The sequence below is a fragment of the Podarcis gaigeae genome, assembly GCF_964106915.1.
Source record: "Podarcis gaigeae genome assembly, chromosome: 7".
Classification (NCBI taxonomy): domain Eukaryota; kingdom Metazoa; phylum Chordata; class Lepidosauria; order Squamata; family Lacertidae; genus Podarcis; species Podarcis gaigeae.
Genome location: NC_139683.1, coordinates 78,071,275 through 78,092,824, shown reverse-complemented (window position 1 = coordinate 78,092,824; position 21,550 = coordinate 78,071,275). Strand labels below are relative to the sequence as shown.

The 21,550-nt window shown below is 43.4% G+C and overlaps 1 pseudogene across 1 annotated transcript in view; it reads right to left on the bottom strand.

Annotated features, from left to right (window-relative positions):
- Positions 1-20,922, bottom strand: part of LOC310849407 (catenin delta-2-like) — a 266,045-nt pseudogene extending 245,123 nt beyond the window's left edge. The window contains exon 1 of the transcript XR_014568710.1: positions 20,066-20,922. The product of XR_014568710.1 is annotated as a catenin delta-2-like (transcript). The remainder of the gene's footprint in view (positions 1-20,065) is intronic.
- Positions 20,923-21,550: the final 628 nt, after the last annotated feature.

Below are 21,550 nucleotides of genomic sequence, written 5' to 3'. Positions count from 1 at the left end.
GTAGTAACTTGATATAGAAGTGTCTACATTTTTCCTTTAGCTTCCAGTGGTTTTCGAACTTCATACTGCCCAATAGGGCTGCCTTTCTTAGACACAGAATCCAGATACTTTTGGTAAACTCAGATATGAACAGCTTTATTAAAGTACATCAGACAGGAAACCCTGCTCACTCCTCAGCCTTCAGATCCACACTGGCTTCCTTCTACTGCTCATATCCATCAGAAGTTCCTTCTTCAACTACTTCCTCTTGACCTAGGAACTAACTATAGACAAACTGAGTAAACAAAGGAGGAAATTAATGTGGGTCTCCTCAACTGCATGTCTTATATTTAATACATTTATAGACTGCCTTTTTAGGCACAGCTTACACATCATAGCACAATACTGTACAACTCAAAAGGTGAACAATAGCAATCAGTTAAAACCATAAGTCACTTAAATAAAACAGCAATATAAATTCCAGCCCAGACAGGGATTTTCCATTCTAAAAACTCACTAAATAAAAGGCTTTGATTAAGAAGTGGTCCAAGTGGCTAAAAATAATGTTGGTGGTTTTGAAAAAAGCTTGCTTTGTCAGCTGCGTCTTGAGATCACATTGAAGAGAGAATTTTGATACCAAATGAGAGAAGCATCAGGTTGTTTCTCTCTTCTCGGAAACAAGGGCTTCCCATGGCAATGGTGATGTGTTTATTGCTTCCCATGAAAAATGGTTCCCTTCATCCCACAAAGGCCTATATTGGGGAACCCAATCTAGTGAATGGGTGGCGCTGTGGGTTAAACCACAGAGCCTAGGGCTTGCTGATCAGAAGGTCAGCGGTTCAAATCCCCGCGATGGGGTGAGCGTTTACGTGCACTGCTCTGGTTCGCCAGATGTGGCCTAGTCATGCTGGCCACATGACCTGGAAGCTGTATGCTGGCTCCCTTGGCCAATAGAGCGAGATGAGCGCTGCAACCCCAGAGTTGGTCACGACTGAACCTAATGGTCAGGGGTCCCTTTACCTTTACCTTTAAGCCTCTGGCAACATCCATCTAGTGCATGATTGGCTGCTTTGAGCCAGGCACCGAATCACAATGCGGGCTTCAGAATCCTGGCCTACATTGTGATGCAGACTCAAGCTCAGAGCAGGAGACAACAAGGAACATAACAGACACTAAGGAACATACATAACAAGTCCTGTGCTTTGTGTGGTGCTTTTTGAAGAGACAAGTCCATAAGGCCCCTGGCCATGTGAGAGGAATAGAAGGGAATGTTTCACATTTGGATGCAATGTCTGAGAGAGAGGTTACGTCGGCTGAAGCTCATCAGAACAAGTCTGGCCAAGATAATCAGCCATCAAAATATAATTTGGTTAATTTTTTTTTTTATGATCCTCTTATAAATCAAAGATTGTTGCTCTGTGTTCTGTAGGTTATAAATTTTTTTTGAGTCTGAGGACATCTGGTGTGTCCTGTTGTTTCCCATATCCAAACCTTGTGTTACCAACAAGAACAGCAGAAGCAACATCTGAAAGAAGCTTGCTCTTGGGTGACAACACAGCTAATGAAGCCTAAGACAAAGCTCATGAGTGCAGGAGATAAAGTGTTCTCAGTCAAGAGTGCTCAGCTGTGGAACAATCTACTAGAAGTGGGTGGGGAAGATTGAGCCAAGTGTTACCTTCAAAGCATGAAGCAAAAGCCATTAGTCTGGCTGCAACTATGGGCAAGGAACAATACTTCTACTTCTTTAGACACCAGTATACCAATACTGTATACAGGGGACGTGGGTGGTGCTGTGGGTTAAACCACAGAGCCTAGGACTTGCTGATCTGAAGGTCAGTGGTTGGAATCCCCATGACGGGGTGAGCTCCCGTTGCTCGGTCCCTGCTCCTGCCCACCTAGCAGTTCGAAAGCATGTCAAGTGCAAGTAGATAAATAGGTACCAATCCAGTGGGAAGGTAAACGGCTTTTCAGTGCACTGCTCTGGTTCGCAGAAGCGGCTTAGTCATGCTGGCCACATGACCTGGAAGCTGTCTGCGGACAAATGCCGGCTCCCTCTGCCTATAGAGCAAGATGAGCGCCGTAACCCCAGAGTCGTCCGCGACTGAACCTAATGGTCAGGGGTACCTTTACCTTTACACCAATATACAATGCAAATATCCCAAGAGTATAGCAGGCACAAAAAGATTCCACTCTAATGTCACTTTGGGAAATCTAATATGTGACTAGATTCTGCAATGGAATATCAAAAATATAAATAGTATGTGTCAAATCTAAAGACTAAGAGCAGAAATAAAAAATAAAAGCACATTTAAGAAGCTAACCGGGGGGGACGGGACATAGCTACATACTCTGCTGATAACATTATTGTTATGAGTTTGGGTTGCGGTCAATCTGAATGATACTCCTTCTAATTCTTGGGATCATGTGAGGCTAGAAGGTATAAGAGCAAACCTGGTGAATAGGTCACACTAGTCCCTTTGTCAGGGTAGTAGCTTTAGCTGGCCAGTTATGTGTTAATAAGCACCTCAAAGAATGTTCTAAGTGATGTTGCTGTCCAGGAAGGGAGAAGGCATTTTAGCCACTCCCCTCACCTGGCTGGAGGTCTTGAGATCATAGTTAGAAAAACAAGTTATAAAAACAAGAGAGAGATCTGAAAAGCTGGATGATAAAAGTATGTGTTGAGTTTTTGGGGCTCCCCTGGAAATCTAAAGGGGAAGTTAGATATTTGGAGACGTGATGCTGCAAACCCCTCCATCCTATGCCTAGGTTGTATATATGTGTAAATAAAGCCATATATCCTAAAGACACCAAAGTCCCTGCTGATCTTTATTCCAGGGAAACTGAGCCTGGATAAGCACAGGAACTCCTGCAATCTCCAACCACTAGAAGGCTGGGATGGTGTGTAAAGTTATTAAAGGCACATTTAAATCTGCTCTCTCTCATGCTTAAGGCATGATATATATGTTTTTCATTCTGCTGAGCTTTTAATGAAGTTTAACATCTTCCTGCTTTTAACATGCTCTTGATCTTATTATCCAATATTGTTTTCAGTAGTTTTGGAACGTTGATAATATTGTTTTGATGCTTTTTTGGAATTTTGTATGTTTGATTTATGAGGAAATGTAGGACAGACATTTTCAAATGAAGGTCATAATACACACACACACACACACACACACACACACACGTCTGTATGAATGTGTGTGTCACCCAGCCCTACAACAGACTTAGGGGAAATTAATTGTCCTGATTACATCTTGTTGGTTTGACAAGTAGAAGCAATAGAGAACATGCAAGGTGTTATTGCAGTAATGTAACATTGGTTGCAAACCTTTTCTTCAAAAACAAACAAACTGTTGAAATAATATAACTTGAGAAATAACTTTGAAGCATATTTTGAGTTTGGGCAGAGCAACCATGGCTACTTTTTGTTTAAAAAGTATCTTATTAGCCATGTGCCTCTGCCTTTGTAAGACACAACCACAAATAGCTCAGACTGGATCTGAAAATACTGAGAAGTTTCAAAAATCAAAGTAGAAAGAGTTTGGGTCCAGAAATAATCTGGAGCTGTTTGATTGTTTTCCTACAATCATAGTGGGCTTTAAAAGTGGTTCACAATATCATCAGATGTATAGGCAGATGATATTGCCTTCACAATAACAGATCCAAAGTACTAGGTATTGCAATGAAGTACCAGGTACGTAAATCCTGGATTGTTCCCTTCAGAACTGGTGATAGTTGCAAAGAGAAGTACAGGAGACAGGTGTTCTTTTAACTGCTTTTCCCAGTCCACCAGGTGTTAACTCGACTGCTCTGAGCAGACAGTATTCCAGCCCCAGAAAGAAGTCAATGACATTGGCCCACATCACAACACAAAGCCTAGGATCCCACCTTAGGTCCTACTCCCCCCCAGCCTCACATCAGTCAGGAGTGGGAGGTGGAAGTGACAGCAGTAGCTACACGCTGGAGCTCAATCTGTTATTCAATCATTCCACACACACATTTTTCTAGAAATATCTAGAATCAAAACATGACCCCAGCACTACATCAGCCATTTGAGTCTCTTGTTCATTTTGAAACCAGATGATAGTTTAAGTGCTAACTAGCCACCTGTACAACATGCAGAGACTACATTTCCAACCAAACATCTAATACTATCAAAGCTCATGGAAGTATCAAAATCCTGGCTAGAACACCCACCCACCCTGGCATCCTACACACACACACACACACACACACACACTTTCTGATAGTTTCTTGTGTTGACGTTTTTACCTGGAATCACATTGTTAAAACTGAGTCTTTTCCCTTGAGTTTATTCAGCTTCAACAACTATCCACTGACTCTTCTTATGCCTTTCTCTGCTGCCTTTTTTTGTGAATCCAGGACTTCCTTTTCAGGAAGAGACTTGTGTGCAATATGCAATCAACTCTTAAGCTTCTTTTTAGCATCTAAACACATTGATCTCTTAGTCTGAAGCAGCAATACTCCACTCACACTTGCAAGTAAGCCCCATCAACTTCAATGGGACTCATTTTTGAGTGAACATATTATCTTTTTCACTAAGCCTTCAGACGGGGGGGGGGGCACTTCCCATAGCCTTTATAGCACTTCTATAAATACAAGTGTTTCACTTTTCATGTAGCTTTTGATGTCTAATATGCATAATACTCATATACATACTGGATTTTCAAGCAACTAGAAAAGTGAACAAACTTGAAAATGCCACAGGACTGCCGAAATCTCTAGTCAGAGCTGCATGGCTGAACATATTACCATATACCACTTGTTTTTAACTTTAAAATGGGTTTAGCAGGTGTAAAACATTTAATTTATTGCATTCATACATCTTCCCACACATCTACCATATTATTTTCCCCAGTCTATTCTGAATTTCAGTTCAACTGGAATACCTGTCTTCAAAATAATATCATAATATTGCAAAGTTGAATCCTTTCTAGGACATTATGAGCAATTTTCTCAAAAATGTAAGTGTATCTTTCTATCCAGATTTCCCTATACAATAGCCTACTGCTAAAAATGTCAAACTGAAATATTGAAAAAACCATAAACAGCATATTTCCTGTGACAGATGTAACCCTTTTTATTTCTCCAGATTTAATAGTTTTAGTCCCTCTGGAACTGTATTTAATCTTGTTTTATATGCAGTTTTAATGTTACTTTATTTCCCTCCCTAATATTTTATTGATATTTGTAAGCTTCTTTTGATTATTTTTTAAAGCTATTTAGTATAAATAATAACACAGATTTCCTAGACATTGTATTCTCTTGGACCAGGAACTTCTTTGATATATTAAAAGGTAACATTTAAAAAGTACGGTAATTTTAGAAAGAATATTTAATTTTACCAACACTATTTTCCCTATCCATGGACTTTCCATCTGTTCGATTTAATAATATTTTAATTTCTTTTTATTGTTTTCTCCCCTAATAATAAAATAGGTCCTTTTTTCAGAACATAATTCTGAAATCACTGTACTTCAACAGTTTCATTACTTAAATACCATTCCAGATGTCAGACTCCAGTCAGCTTGTCTCCCATTACTAAGGTACCAGTTTTTAATGTTTGTAATGTTGTACAACATGCCCTGGGGTATTTTGATAAAGGGCGGTATATAAATGGAATAAGTAAATAAACAGATGATGATGATAGTATACATATTTTGCATATATTATTCCCCAACTTTTTGCAGTTGTGTGCTTGTGAGGAAAATGAGATCCAACAGCTACATAAAATGAATTAAAATAGTTATTCAAGCCCACCCACACCACAAATAATTAAGTATGGGCACAATTCATCCAAACTTAAGTATTCTACATACATCCCATTCATTTCAAATGAAGAGATTCACAGCGCAATCTTATACATGCTTAGAGGATTACACTTACAGCCTCAATCATGAATTTAATTCTCCCACTAAAAAAAATGGACTAAAATAAGAATTACTTATTTCAGTGGTGGTGCCCAATATAGTTTATTAGAATTTTAAGTGCTAACAACAAAGATTCATTTAAACATTTTAACAGAAACTAATGGGAAACTACCGGGATAATCTAGAGAATCCCATAGGGGAAAGAATAGACTTCTTTACAAGGAGTGGTGAATTCTCTTGAGCACAATTCAAAATTCAGTTTGACAAACTGAGCTTTTCATAGCCCTCTCACCATCAGAAATTGTTATGGTTTTGTTTTTTTCCTAACTCTGAGCTCCCAATATAGTCGCTGGGATTGCAAATGCCTCACAAACTATGCCCTACCCTCTCTCCCCATTATCTTCACTGTAACAGTGGTCTCAACATGAAACCAGTATGTCAGGTGGAACCTTGCCAGAGGCAAAATAAGTCTCATGCTTATGTAGCCTAGATGTTCCTCAGCATAACGAAGAGCATAATGTCCTGCAGAAGTATGTACGACTTGTAGTATTCTATGCCTCCCAATTCAAGTCATGAGACCGAGAAGCATACAATTTGCAGGAAATGATGCGCTAAAGCAAGGCTGGGGGAACTCCAGGCCATGGGCCAAACTTGACCTGCCAAGCCTCATCATTTGGCCTGTGTGACATTTTCAGGAAGCCATGCCTACCTTGCCTGGAGCTGGGAGCCACAGGAAGGGAGAATATTCTTGTACTTGAAACCTGCTTGTGGTTTTCCCATAGGCACCTGGTTGGTCACTGTGAGAACAGAATGCTGCACCAGATAGGCCAGTGGAATTCCATTCTCTGCATTTGGGCCTCATTTGTAATAAAGTATGCTACTGCTCAAAGGCTCTTCCTCCCTCTTGTTTGCTCCCTCATCTCAAGCTTGGAGGAGAATGAAATTCCAAAATTGGAGGAGTTCATATTCCAAAATCCTTCAGTTCCAAATTGTTCTCTATTCCTATTTAATTCAATATTGTCTTTGATTTGCACTCGCAGAGCCTTTTTAGGTTCATCCAAGAGCCTGTAGCTGCCTAGCATTTAATAATAATAATAATAAATTTTATTTATATCCCACCCTCCCCAGCTGAAACCAGGCTCAGAGTGGCTAACAACAGTAAAATGATAAAACATCTTAAAATCATTTCATTATAAAATAAATTCTAATCACATTAATGGCAACCATTGGGCTAGAGTTCTGTGAGGATTACCAAAGGAGGAGGTCAGGCTGTGCCCTGGCCAAAGGCCTGGTGGAACAGCTCTGTCTTGCAGGCCCTGCGGAAAGATGTCAAGTCCCGCAGGGCCCTAGTCTCTTGTGACAGAGCGTTCCACCAGATCAGAGACACAGCTGAAAAAGCCCTGGCTCTAGTTGAGGCCAGCCTAACCTCTCTGTGGCCTGGGACCTTCAAGATGTTTTTGTTTGAAGACCGTAAGATTGGGTTTGGTTTTTTGCCTTTTTGACCAGCAGACTCCAGTTCCATATTACAAACATCTGTTGAATGTACCCTACTTTTCTAAAGCACTTTGCCAAGCAGCCTGAGGGAATACTGTGGGAGGAAACATGTCTACCTGCCCCAATAAGAAAACTCACTGCACAATTCATTGGACCTAAGCCTCCATGAGCCTGATCCCAAGAGAAATGTACTACAAATCTCTCTTGCACTTCTTCCAGCCACAATGATCACAAACATCAGACTGCAAGCAAATTAAGGATTTCAGGTATCTGAAATTTATAACTTCATGAAGCAGTGCACCTAAGGTCAACCTCATGCTGCTTTACTCTGGGCTGGAGAAGAAAATGGAAAAGCTGCAGCTGGAAAATGTACCCTTACTGGGAGCTGCTCTTTGAAGCAAGAGCTTCACATTGCTTCGTGTTAAATGTGTACTGATTATGGAACAGACAGACAAAGATGGCGGCAGACAAGATCCCTTTTCCTGAACAGATGGATGTGAAATCTGAGAGGCTTAGTATCTGCACATTGTTTCGATCACAATGGGGACAAGGCAATATATTGAAATGGATTAAAAAGGAAAATGAAGTAATCAAGTCTGCCACATCGCCAGCTGTAACAGGCAGAAACTGCCACCTGATCCAGTAGCATTTGGATGTGTCAGGCTACAGGCAAAATGCCGCAGGGGTTCCTTGAATTCGTAAGTGGCATTACATAGGAAAATTCTCCAGTATGTGTCGTTTAGAACCAAACCAAAACAGCACATCTGTATTTAAAAATTACCTAGTGTGGAGCAATCTCCTTCCATGAACCTCTTCGTTTTGAGACAGTCTGAAACTATAAATAGCTTCTGGAAGCATTCTAGCACTACAATCCAAAAAGAGAGAGAGAGGAAGAAAACCCTATTGATTTCAATGTCACTTGGTTCCAGTGACTAGGATTATAGGCTCTTTCCAAGACTGCTGAAAGTTATTCTATAATTTGTGTTTGGTTTTAACTGAGCGACTATTGCTGCCCACCACAAAGCTTGCAAAGACCTAGGAGGAAAGCTCTTAGGATGCTCCCGTGCATACTACTGATCTTGTGTGGGGTAGGGGAGGAGAGGGATTTGCACTCGTGTCCTTGTAATGCGAATACAGCCAAAGACAATACAGAATTAGAACCATGCGGGTAGCGCAGAAGAAAGTATCAAAAACACCAAACATAAATATGGAAGTAGATGCTCTACTTGTCTGCAGGCAAGTGTGTGTGCATGTGTACTTACATACATACATACATACATACATACATACATACACCTTAGTCTCTACAGGAAACAAGGATCAATGCAGAGAATGTAATAATCTATGTAACATTAATTTTTAAAAATAACTTTTTGATTTAAAAGAAAAAGGAATATATAAAAAAACAAAAAGAAATTGTCCAGTAGCACCTTAGAAACCAACTAAGTTTGTTCTTGGTATAAGCTTTCGTGTGCATGCACACTTCTTCAGATACCAAGAACAAACCAAGAACAGTGTACCTGAAGGAGCATCTTAACCCCCATCGTTCTGCCCGGACGCTGAGGTCCAGCGCCGAGGGCCTTCTGGCGGTTCCCTCATTGCGAGAAGCAAAGCTACAGGGAACCAGGCAGAAGGCCTTCTCGGTAGTGGCGCCCGCCCTGTGGAACGCCCTTCCAGCAGATGTCAAAGTGATAAACAACTACCTGACATTCAGAAGACATCTTAAGGCAGCCCTGTTCAGGGAAGTTTTTAACGTGTGATATTTTAGTGTATTTTTGGTTTCTATGGAAGCCGCCCAGAGTGGCTGGGGAGGCCCAGCCAGATGGGCAGGGTATAAATAATAAATTGTTATTGTTATTGTTGTTATTGTTATTATTATAACAAACTTAGTTGGTCTCTAAGGTGCTACTGGATAATTTTTTTAAATTTTTAAAATATATTTTGACTGTGTCAGACCAACACGGCTACCTACCTGAATCAAGAAAAAGGAAAACGTTTTCTTTATTATTTAACTTTTTTTGTTACAAATCCTAACAGACGTTCGCAGCTTAAACTGAGTATAAAATAATCGTATCCAGCTTTTCTGTTGTGGGGTCTTTCTTCCCTACTCCAAAAATTGGCACATCACATTGTTCCAATTCTCCTCCTCCCCCTTGGCAAAATAACATGGCTCAGTGTGATCCACAATGGCCAGCAGGGTAATTAAAGCAGCTCAGATGCCTTTGTACAATAGGTTTAAGTCTAATAGTTTGGATGCTGTGCATATCTGAGGAAACTGTGGTGTATTTGTGTAATTTGATAGCCAATACAGACAATGGGCTATATATATATATTTAAAGTATGTGTAAGGTCAACCAGTGTGACATTTCCAGAGTGCTTCACCATGAGAACTTGGGGATCAGCTGGAATTTCCAGGTTTGTTGATGACAGAGATCTCCTAAAGCCTCACTGAAGTGAAGACTGCACTTTGGCATTCCCATTGGTAGAGGAAGGAAAAATAGGTGCTACAATCTTTCATGCTGTCAACTCCAGCTAATAAGAACTCCTGAGATTTCTGCATCAGATCTCTGCTCCAGCTTGATTTTGACTTTGCTGCCCACAAGAGATCCTCTGCTTCATTCTTTGTGACAAAAGAATGTGGAGCTGTGCTCTAGTTTTTCCTTGGCACACCAAGATAAAGCAGTCAGCCATATCTTTCTTTAAAACAACTGGGTCCTGGAGGGAGAAGCTGCCATTCCTAGGGAATGAATAAAAAATCCCAGCTAACTTCAAGTTGTCCACATCTTGGTACTTAGTATTTCTCCAAATGGTCATGGACAGTGGTGGCTACGCATATTGTTTATATTATACACATCAGTCTTATTCAAGAAAATTGAGTTTGCATCGAGTTGTTCAATAAAAGAAAGGTGTACTAAATCTAGGCTGATAACTTCAAACCAAAAATGAGACTTAAGTGTTGGCATGTGGTTCTTTTGAAACGTTCAGTCTCAAGAACGTGTTGTACTACTCTTTGATATAAAGAAAAACTGTGATAAAAAATATAGGGAGTTCATTGTATTTCTTTGTGACTCATGTAAGTTTCAGGCATGCTAAATGGATCTTTACCTCCAGTGACATAGCGAGTCTCTGGAATTCTTGATTTGGAGAAGGGCAATCTAATTCATTGCAGTAAAAGAAGTAGAAAGGGCAGCATAAATTGAGAAATGAGGTATGAGCCTGGTCCAATATCTATTCAAGCTGAAGAACTACTGTCTGAGCTCTTAAGTTCTATAGACCCGTGGGTCTAAAACTGGCCAATATCCTAACTTTTGACTACCTGTGTTCTGGGCTGGTAGAACAATTCCTTTTACAAATGGGTGGGGAAGAAGTGAATGTGTTGTTGGCTATTTACTCCAATTATGATATTGCACTTAAAGTTACAACCAGACACATTGGTGCCCATCCTCAGCTTCATTTAATTATATACTTTCTCCATTGATGTCCATGGGTAGCTTTTTTGTCTATCGCTTCTCAGTGTGAATCAGGAAGTGACCTATTCAGAATAAAGTGTGTGTGTGTGTACACATGAACACACAGAGCACAGTCCTGTCCATTCTATCCCCTCTTCCCACCTGGTTGTCTGCTTCCCCACCCATGCCCAGTCAGCCAACATTCTGTTGAGCTGTTTCCAGCACTGCCATTCCACTTGCACAATGCAGCCATTCCCTTTTTTGCCCTGCAGCACACACTGAACCCTAAAAATCAGATAGGGGGATGCACAGGAAGAGGAAGGGAGAGTTGTTTCATGAGTTGATTCCATGCATACAGCATTATATACAACCCATTGAGTTATTATGGAGCAGTGTTTTTCAAACCTAAGTCTCCTGCTGTTGCTGAACTACAACTCCCATCGCCCCTGCCCATGGGTCCTGCTAGCTAGGGATGATGGGAGTTGTAGTCCAACAATAGCTGAAGACCCAAGTTTGAGAAACACTGCCCTATAGAGTTCCTTTTCCATAGCTGCAAACCTCAGGGTTACTCCAGGTCTCCTGATACCTTGTGTGTGTGGATGGCACAGTTTTGCCTCCAGCTCTGCAAGCATAGGACTCCAAATCAATATTTGCATATACAATGCACTGCACACAGGAGCTTTAAACTACCAAGATCCAAGAATACATTTATCTTCAGTACTGTAAACTTGAAAGGCAAAAATAACTGCCTTGCACAACTTTGAGTAGTAATTATTCAAAAGCTATAGATAGTTCTGATAAGTATGCAGTGAACGAAGAACAGAATGAGATCAGTTTCCATTTTTTTCTTCTTTACGGCTTCTTATGGTTTAATTGAATTCTCTAAACAAAAATCAGTAGGAAGGACTGTCAATGAATCCATTACAAAATAGTAATCTGTGACATCTTGAATATTAATATGATGTTTGTATTAAAATTAAAAGCTGTTGCTTTGCTGTTGTTCAAAAGTACATGAAAGGAGTAACTAGGGCCACAAACAGTTCATGTTAGGGATAAGCTGAACTGGGGGGTAGAGGAGGGATTTTCATTTAACATTTTCACATACTGCAAAAACCACTTCAGCTATTGAATGGTATGTCACATATGTGGGGAAGACGGGCATGTGAAGGGCTAAAACATGCTTCTAGGTTGGAAGGTGATGTTGCCACGTATTCAGAATTGGCTATGGCTAAAATCACCAAACACAAAACAAATTTCTCACATCACCCTCATTCTAACTGGTGCTGAGAAATGATTTTGAATGCATGGGGCGACACAGTGCTGTAGGACTGGGGCAGCATCCCAGTTGTTTGGGCAATAGGCTGATGGGTTCTTACTTCCCCAGGACCAGCGCAAGTCATTTGCTGCCTTAGGTGGAGGACAAGATGGTACCCTCTCTTCCATGTATAGAAGATGACTAGATGAATAGCTGACTCCTAAGTCAACATCACCAATGTCAGCCACTACACCTGAGGGCAGGAGGCTAACTTGTGGGGTTCAGGGCATACAACATGGTACATAACTTTGTCTTCAACACCTCACTAAGTTCTTCTGGTCCAAAAAGACGTGGATTTAAAAAAACATAGACAATGGCTGCCAAGTTTTGAACCAGCACATATAGCTTTTCTTTTTAAAAAAATATCTTGATCTACAGTATTTAGGAGGTGGTGGTGTTTAGCCTTGTACTATAGAAGAACTTCATTTTCTGTTTACTATAGATTGAAACCTCTGTTAAGGAAATAGGAACATGCCCAACTGTTTCCCTACCCCTGGTAATTGGTAAATCTAGGTGGTTTACCTATCTTCTACAGATCTAAAACTTCAGGACATTTACATAGGAAGCGTTATCCTTCAAATATGCTGGGCTGAGTTTAAGGGTTTAAATTAAACAATGTTACAAGAACATTAAACTGCAGCTGCAAACCAGTAGATAGTGATTCTGTCAAGTTTCAGAACTGAGTTGTGGGGTGTGATTCAGAAGTGCCCCGAGGCATCACAAGAGAATTCTTTCACTCACTCTCACATTTCTCCACATTTCAGTTGTGGTAGTACTGCATGTCCTTGTCTCCATGTACTGGGGATGCAAAGTGTATAGGAGGAACACATGCCAGGTCTTTAACTCAAGAATCAGAATACACTGTTGCACTTTCACCAAGTGGAATTAGTAATCAGACAATAGGCCAAAGCTTAAGATCAAAGAATATACCATTGGTTACGAAAGACAAATGTTTATTAATATGCAGGTTGTTACAGGAACAAAAGCTTGATTTTGTACACAGTATTTAAACTGGACTATCCACTCTTAGGCTAACCTAACAGGTGGAAGACAGGATTATCCCAATACCAAATACGGAGAGGGAAAGCAGTAGACATCAGATGGACATGCATAGAAATGCATTAGGTTAAAGCAGCAAGTTAGGATGCACATACACTTTGCTAGAAGGCACTGCAGATACCTGCATCAGAGCTAGAGAGAAAAAGTAGAGAACAAATATTACCTGTTCCAAGGTAGGGAGTGAGGAGAATCTCTTACTAAGGGGGATCACAATACAGTGGTACCTTGGGTTAAGAACTTAATTCGTTCTGGAGGTCCGTTCTTAACCTGAAACTGTTCTTAACCTGAGGTACCACTTTAGCTAATGGAGCCTCCCGCTGCCACCGTGCGATTTCTGTTCTCATCCTGAAGCAAAATTCTTAACCCGAGGTACTATTTCTGGGTTAGCAGAGTCTGTAACCTGAAGCGTCTGTAACCTGAAGCATCTGTAACCCAAGGTACCACTGTAAATCAGGAGGTTGTCCTCAGTGCAAGGACACCTGGGACTACCTTAGCGATTCCTTACAAATTCCTGGAAGTCAGGGTGACTGACTGAATCTTTGGCTACAAAGTGTTTCTTATTATCCAGAAACACCTAGAAAAAAACCCCGTAACGATGGGAGACGAAGGCTGGAACTAGACACATCAAAGAAGCGTTTCAGTTAAACAGGTTGTAAACTTTGCGTGAGAAAGCGGGTTGGCAAAAACAGAACTCCACAGTGCCATCTGGTGTCACAGTGTTATAATGCACATATAAATCGCTTTTTTCGTTGCCAACGTAACTGAGTCCCAAGGTGGAAGCTGCTCTCTAGTAGATTTTCTTGAGGCACATATTACATGGAACCAACTCTCCAATGAAGGGAGGCATGTACGCTGTGTGGTTCTCCTGGAGCTCTAACTTACCCAGCTAAAAAAAATAAATATCAGAGAGAAATAACACTGGATAAGAGGAGATAGGAAGGGGGCCAAAGCTGACCAATTTTGGAACAATATATGCTAGGAAACTCTTGAGAGTCCCATGGACTGCAGGAAGATCTAACCTCTCTATTCTTAAGGAAATCAGCCCTGAGTGCTCACTGGAAGGACAGATCCTGAAGCTGAGACTCCAATACTTTGGCCACTTCATGAGAAGAGAAGACTCCCTGGAAAAGACCCTGATGTTGGGAAAGATGGAGGGCACAAGGAGAAGGGGACAACAGAGGACGAGATGGTTGGACAGTGTTCTTGAAGCTACCAACATGAGTTTGACCAAACTGCGGGAGGCCGTAGAAGACAGGAGTGCCTAGCGTGCTCTGGTCCATGGGGTCATGAAGAGTCAGACACGACTAAACAACAACAACATGCTAGGAAAGATCCCTCAGAGGCTAACTTTTGAACACTAACACTAACTTTTGAAAAGATAATTCTCATATGCTTGGCAACCTAAGGAAGGGGCTCTCCTAGAACAAAACCGATATCCAAGTGTCCTTCCATATATGATAAGTACAAAAAACTACGTGGCATGTGCAAAAACAGGTCCCTGTGGAGGATTCTAATATTTAAGAGATGTTAATGTAGCGATTGGTGATGGCAGTGCATCTGACATGGAATTTCCTACATCAAGGCTCTAAGTAGGTCAAATCAGGATGTGCCTTGGGTGGTTTAATTAAGTATGAGGTCAGGGAAAGAAAGCATTCATATTCTGCAAAGATCTCAGGCTGCTATGCATAACTGGAATAGTCCCTCATTCTGGATTAACGTAGGCATAGGTCAATGCACAGACACTGCAACTTCTTGTTTTATAGGTCTTTGAGACAAAGTGCTAGGGGCATGCTTGAAACAACAACAAGCCTTGGTAACAGAATTTCTGAACACCCTATCTAAACAGCAGGATTTGTCCATTTTATTCTCCCTTTGGAAAACAGACAAGAACAATCCCTTGCTAGAATGTTAAGACTTTTCGGCAATTTCTTATTAAATGGGCTTTGGCTTTATTTTCTTACCTGGTTTCTATTGCTTTATTTTAATGTGAGCAGAGATTTTTAAGGTAAAATGTATTTCCACAGTACAATGGGAGTGGCTCCCTCTTAGCACTACCACGATACTAACATTACACAGCACTGACAGTTTGGGAACCCTGCAGATTGACCTCTGCAAGACTCAAAATAGCATCCTGAGATAGCAATTATCAAATTTCAGAATGAAACTAATTAGCGGATGTGCCTAGTGTTAACTTAAGATCAGCTCGATTATAGCAATTTCAGCGAAGTGTGGATGGACACTGCCATAATGTACTTTTAAGCTCTACACTTCTGTAACTATTTATGTGGAGAAGATAATTCAAGACACCCCCCTCCCATTTTACATTTAGTTGCATCAGACTGTATCAGAGGGATTGCCCTGGAAGAGTGTGCTGCTGTCAGGGTGGACAACCAGCTATGGAAACTCTGGAACATACAGTGTTGCAGTGCAGTCTATTTAGTTGCCCTACACAGAAATTGATAGCAAAGTGGTGGGAGGAAAAAAAGGAGACTGGAAAGGCCAGGATGTAATGGTATTTTCACTGACAAACCAGACCCATAAGAATATATTTGACCTGGCTAGTTTCCAGGTTGTGGTTCTGTCTATGAAAATGGAATGGGTAAAATCCCATTTGGTTGACTGCCAGAAGAACTTAGAAAAATGCAAGTGGATGAAGAATGCAAAATCAGGGACTGGTAATTTCGCATCAACATTACTAAATAGCTCCGTGGTTTGGGGGCATGCCAGGGGAACTGGGACAGCTTTGGATCAAAGCCACTTCCTGCAAAGCCCTACTGACTTTGGTGCTCCAGTTATGACTGGGCCTGGGCACCAGAGGAGCCAATAGCAGAGTGGTATGGAGCCTCCAACATTGGATCTCTTTCTCAGGATCTCACAACTGTTTGCAACAATGGAGGATGGGTCTGATCTATGTCCACTGGGACACCTCCCATAGGCCACAGGATTGCACCCTGTGGGTGCAATGTCATGAGCACAACCCAGTAGGCACCCACAACAGCTCCTCTTGCATGTTGGCCACATTGCTGGGGGTGAGTTTCAACCTTTTTTTTTAAGTTCTGGCTTAAATGCTACAGGAACCCCAAAGACATTAATGAATACAGTTGTAGCATCTGTCAAGAACCAGTTTGAGTCACTGGAGGCTAACAAATTCCCTTAGCTATCCCATGGCTTCCAGATTGGGTGGGCTTGCTTGCTTGAGGGCTGAGTAAATACTGAACTGGTGCAACTTTTATCACATGGTACAGATGTTATATGAGAGGGTGGTATGTTCCATAGGGCTACTTCCTCTGGCTGCCTTCCTGCAATTGGAAGGGAGTAAACACACCCAGCCTACATGTGAGTGAGAGGTGCAACTTGCAAAACACACTGTAATGAGCTCTTAACAATGATGCATCAATTTCACACCAAAATTCCAACACAGAAACCCTTTCCACTTAAATCAATGGGGTTGTTTTGAACCAGTATTTAGGACTGAACTGCAAGTTGGGAAGTAAATGCTATCCAAGCCCAGTCAACCTTCAGTTCAGATTTTCCATCTCTTATTCAAGGGAGCTAGATCTGTTGCTTCCCCATTAAAACCTTTTACATGAAAAGCATAAAAATGCTCTTGAAAGATGGTTTGACATCACTTCCACTCACCTTATTCTTCTTGCACCTCTGAGAAATGCAGCTCATTCAGTATGTTACTTCCGAGCAGTGCTGACGCTTTTAGTTACAAGCACTCTGTTAATTCAAAACGAATTATTCCCAGAATGGAAAGGAGCCAAACCATTTTCTGAAATGCTTTACAGGCACATTTGCTTTCTTTCTTTGGCAGCATTTGCTTCTATAGCTGTTGAAAATGTATATTTTTCGTTTTTAAAATAAACCCTTGGGAACTTCTTACAAATGATGCACTGCTATAATATTATGAGGTGGAGGTGGAGGTGGTGGAGGAGGATCTATCTATATCTATATCTATATCTATATCTATATCTATATCTATATCTATCTATCTATCTATCATCTATCTATCTATCTATCTATCTATCATCTATCTATATCTATCTATCTATCTATCTATCTATCTATCTATCTATCATCTATCTATCTATCTATCATCTATCTCTCTATCATCCATCTATCTGAGATGCAGCATGAGAATGAACCCCCAAGGGCAATGCTGACAGCACAATCCTCTGTATGTCTACTCATAAGTAATTCCCTGTGTCCAGTAGTGTTTACTTTCAGGTAAGTGTATACAGGATTGCAGCTCAAGTTCTCTCCTTTTCAATAATGGATACAGATCCATAATTTAAAGAGTATTTGTAAAACAACTTAAATATAACCTGGTCTATGTTCCCCAGCATCATTTGATATTTCATTCATACTTTATCATAAACAAGTTACTTTTACAGGTGGCAGAAATCAAGATAATTGTCAGTATTCAAAGCAATTTGTTGAAATAAAAATCATACAGCTATTTATAAATAACACTACAGTCCTCTGCAGCTGTATACAGCATAATACAGTGTTGTGAATAAAAATAAGGATTCGTCCATTTAGCAATATCTGAAATGCAGATACAGTAGATGTATCTACTGTGACATACTTCTCTAGATCTGAGTACTTTGTAACCTACTGTGAAGAATGCAACTTAGTATTTTACCAGGATTAAAAACAAAACAAAACAAACCCACCCTGACTACCTGCAGCTTTCAAGAGCGTTTTCCTTTGGCAAGTGTACACAGCACAGTCCACTTTTTCATTTTCAAAGCCTCTCTTATATAACAGACTGCAAAAACACCACCTCTAGAAGACTCGATCAAGATGGAATCTCATGTTTCTCTACTGCAGCAGTTATGATAGCAAACTGTTCCTCAAGTATAACAGGTTCAGGCTGTTGATTAGACCCATTGAGTGTGCTTAATCTATACAAAGCTTGCTTTCAAATGTGCAGATTTTAGAGTAGTAAGAATTGAAAACAGGGGAAATGTGAATTCAGTTAACCTTAGAGAACAGAACTATTGCCCCAAATGTCCAAAGAATCAGTTACAAAGGCTTAGGTGATTTACTACAAACATCACATGCTTTCCAATTTGGCAAATCAGCTAAGAAGATCCATGCATGTTCCCAAAAACCATTAGGGGACTCAAGAGCCTGCAAGGAGACTATAAATTGTATAAAGGCGCTAACCTAATTTCGGAGAAATCCGAAATGCATCCATCCTCGCAGACAGTCTCTCACCACAACTGCAAACAACCAATCAACCCCTATATTCTCTGCACAGAGCTGTTAGAAAGTAGTTGGGGCATAACTGTGTAAAAACGTTGCCTAGAAGATATTTTCACCCTTCACACTGATAAAATCTTTTGTTCCTCATGGGTTGCATTGTATTCTTGCTTGGCAGTGGAAGTTCCCTACAACAATGTACGTCTTGCTAAGAATTAGATCTGCACCAAGCTGCATTACGTCACACACATCATTTATTTATATGATGTATGCAGATCATGAACGAGGTCTAAAAGTTTCACTTCCCCAGATGCTGTCCATACACTTCCCCCGATGCTGTCTTCGGAAGTATTTGTAAATACCAATCCCCGCAGTTCATAAAAGTTAATAGCTGGCCGTTTCGTAACAGGCCTATCAATCTTTTCCCAATCATCTGTAGTAAGATCCTACTAAGTTTCCTGGAAGAGATTAACTGCTAAGGTTGCCCGCACATTTCGCCACCAAAAGAAGTCACGCCCTTTGCAATGAAAGCATGCATTAAACGGCTATATGTGCAAGAGAGATGGGGCAGGACACTCTTCGCAGGGGATATCTCTCTCACACACACAAACTTTGCCCAGCTTCTAATGCAACCCGTTCGGGGGAAGCTCCCCACCCCCAACATTCCCAGCAAAAGCCGAATCTGTGCACCACCATTTACTGTCTCGCGTCTGCTGCACCTCCTCCGTAGCGACTCGCCTCGCCGAGGAGGCTAGGTTAGAAGCGATCGATGCAAGCACATTACGCACCAGCACAGGGGGAGGAAATGGATCGAGCGAGAGAGGCATCTTTCCTTTCAGCCATTAATTATAAATCAGCCAAATCTCAAGAAAGCCCTTTGGCAGACAAGGATGCTAAACAAAAAGGAACCACCGCCGCCGCCGCCCCAATCCTCTTCCAACGTGGAGAGGCGCATCTGCCTAAGTAGCAGCATCGCACGGAAACCACACTATTCCGGGCCCCTAAAAGATAACGAAATGGGGGTGGGGAGGAAGGGGGGTCGCCCCTCTCTTTGCAACGCAGAACCACCAGCAGATAGGGATGTATGACTAAGTATTTCCAGTTGATTCTGCGCGCGCCGCCGCGAGCGAGAGCGCGCGCGCACACACACAAGCCACGAAAATCATGGTCCACAGCAGTGCGAGACTAAATGGAAGCGAGGGGTCTATTTCCCATCTTCCCCGCTCGCCTCCTTCGCCCCCTTCCCCGGCCAATCTTGACGACTTCCCTGCTCTAACGAGGGTCTTATTGCAGGGCGGCGGGGAAGGCGAGTCGCTGCCGATGCCCTACATAAGCCATCGAGGAGCCGAGGGAGGAAGGGGGTGGGGAAAGCGACGGCGAGGCAGGCAGAAATAGCCCACCTTTGCCGGCTCGCTCTCTCATCAGAAGGAAAGGGATCATAAATACGACGCGTTTTCGGGTGTTTTGTTTTTTAAAAATAAATAAATCCCAGGCAATCGAGGACACCCCATCCGAACACAAAGAGGGGGAGGGAGGGGAGGGGGAGACCTTTGCAGTGCGGGCCCCTCCTCCACCCATAGGCAGCAGCCCCTCTCCGCACAGGGGGAAGGGGGGTAAGGGGGGGGGACCTGGGCACCATCCATGATGGCAATGGCCCGACTCACCCAACGCCGTCGCCCCTGCTTGCTGTTTCCCGAGCATATACCAACAACAAAAGGCAAATCCTCAAGGCGGGGAGGAGGGAGGTGGCTGCGGCGCCCCGCGGGCTTCTTCAGTGCAAGGTCCTGACCTTGCCCAATTGCAGCATCCTGCCTGGCCGTCGTCGTCGCCGCCGCCGCCGCCGTAGCCCTTCCCGCCGCCTCCCTCTTTCGCCGCGAAACGGGCGCCTGCGGAGGGCTCCGAGGCGGGCTCCTTCATACACTGCGTGGCTCCGAGAGGCAGCCTCTCTCTCTCTCTGCCTCTCCCGCTCGCTCTCGCTTCTGTCAGAGGGAGAAGAAGCTCGACGTCTGGCTCTCTCTCGCTCTCTCTCTCTCCCCCCTCAGCACCACCTCCCGTTTCCTCTCTCCACGGACTCGGCAGCGGCGCTCTCTCTGTAGTGCGGCCACCTCAGCTTGGCAACCTTCCGCCGCTGGAGAAGATACTGTGACAGCTGCCGCCGCCGCCGCCGCCGCCGCCGCCGCGCTCCCTTCTCCTCCCTTCGCTAGCAGGAGCGCGCGCGCCTGGTGCCGCCGCCGCCGTCGCCGCCGCCGCTGCTCCAGAGACCGGGCTGGGGCGGGCAGGCGGGAAAGCGAGCAAGGCGGCTGCGCTCTTTTCTCTCTCTCCCTCAGCGAAACGCCGCCGCTGCCACCTGCGCCTGGCGAAGAGGGAGGAGGAGGAAAAAGCGCGCGAAGAAGCGTTCCCGCGTTGTTGCCCCGTCCGGGCTAAAGAAGCGGAGGGTTCTGCTGTGGCGCGAGGGCGACCTGGCTTCTCCTCCGCTCGGAGAGGCTTCCCCGCGGCGGCGGCGGCGGCGGAAAGTTGCCCTCAGAACGGACTCCTTAAGAAGCGCACCCCGGCGCACGGCCGCCCTCCCCGCCGCCCCGCTTGGCCTCTCCTCGCGCGCCGCCTCACCCCATCCTCCGGCGAGCATTCGGGCGCGCTTGGGCTAAGGAGAAAGTGAGGGAGCGGCTGCCATCTCCGCCCCGGGGAGCGGCGAAGTCGAGCAGCTGCTGGGGGAGAGGGGAGGGTGGCGCGAAGCCGGAGACGAGGGGGATGACCCTTCCGAGGTCAGGCTCGCAGGTGCTGGTGGCGGGCTTGAGGCGGGCTCGCCGGAGAGAGCGGCGGCAGCGGCTCAGGATTGCTCCTGCGGGAAAGGCTGCGTGGCCAATGCCCTTGAATTTCCCTCAGCCAAAGTCGCCGTCCCTCCTCGCGCGGAGAGTTCAGTCAGTCAGGGTTTGGCAGGCGCTGACATGGGAGGCGGTTCAGCCCTCAGCTGCTGCCTCGCACAGCTGTAAGAGGGTTTATTCAAGCTCCGGCTCTGCCTAAAAGGGGGGAAAGCTCTGAAAGGGCTGCCTTGTTCCTTTTGTAGCTCACGGACTCCTTCCCACGTTGTCGCAAAGCCCCATCCTGAAATGGGGGGAAACATATACACACGCGCGCGCGCTTTTCCTGAC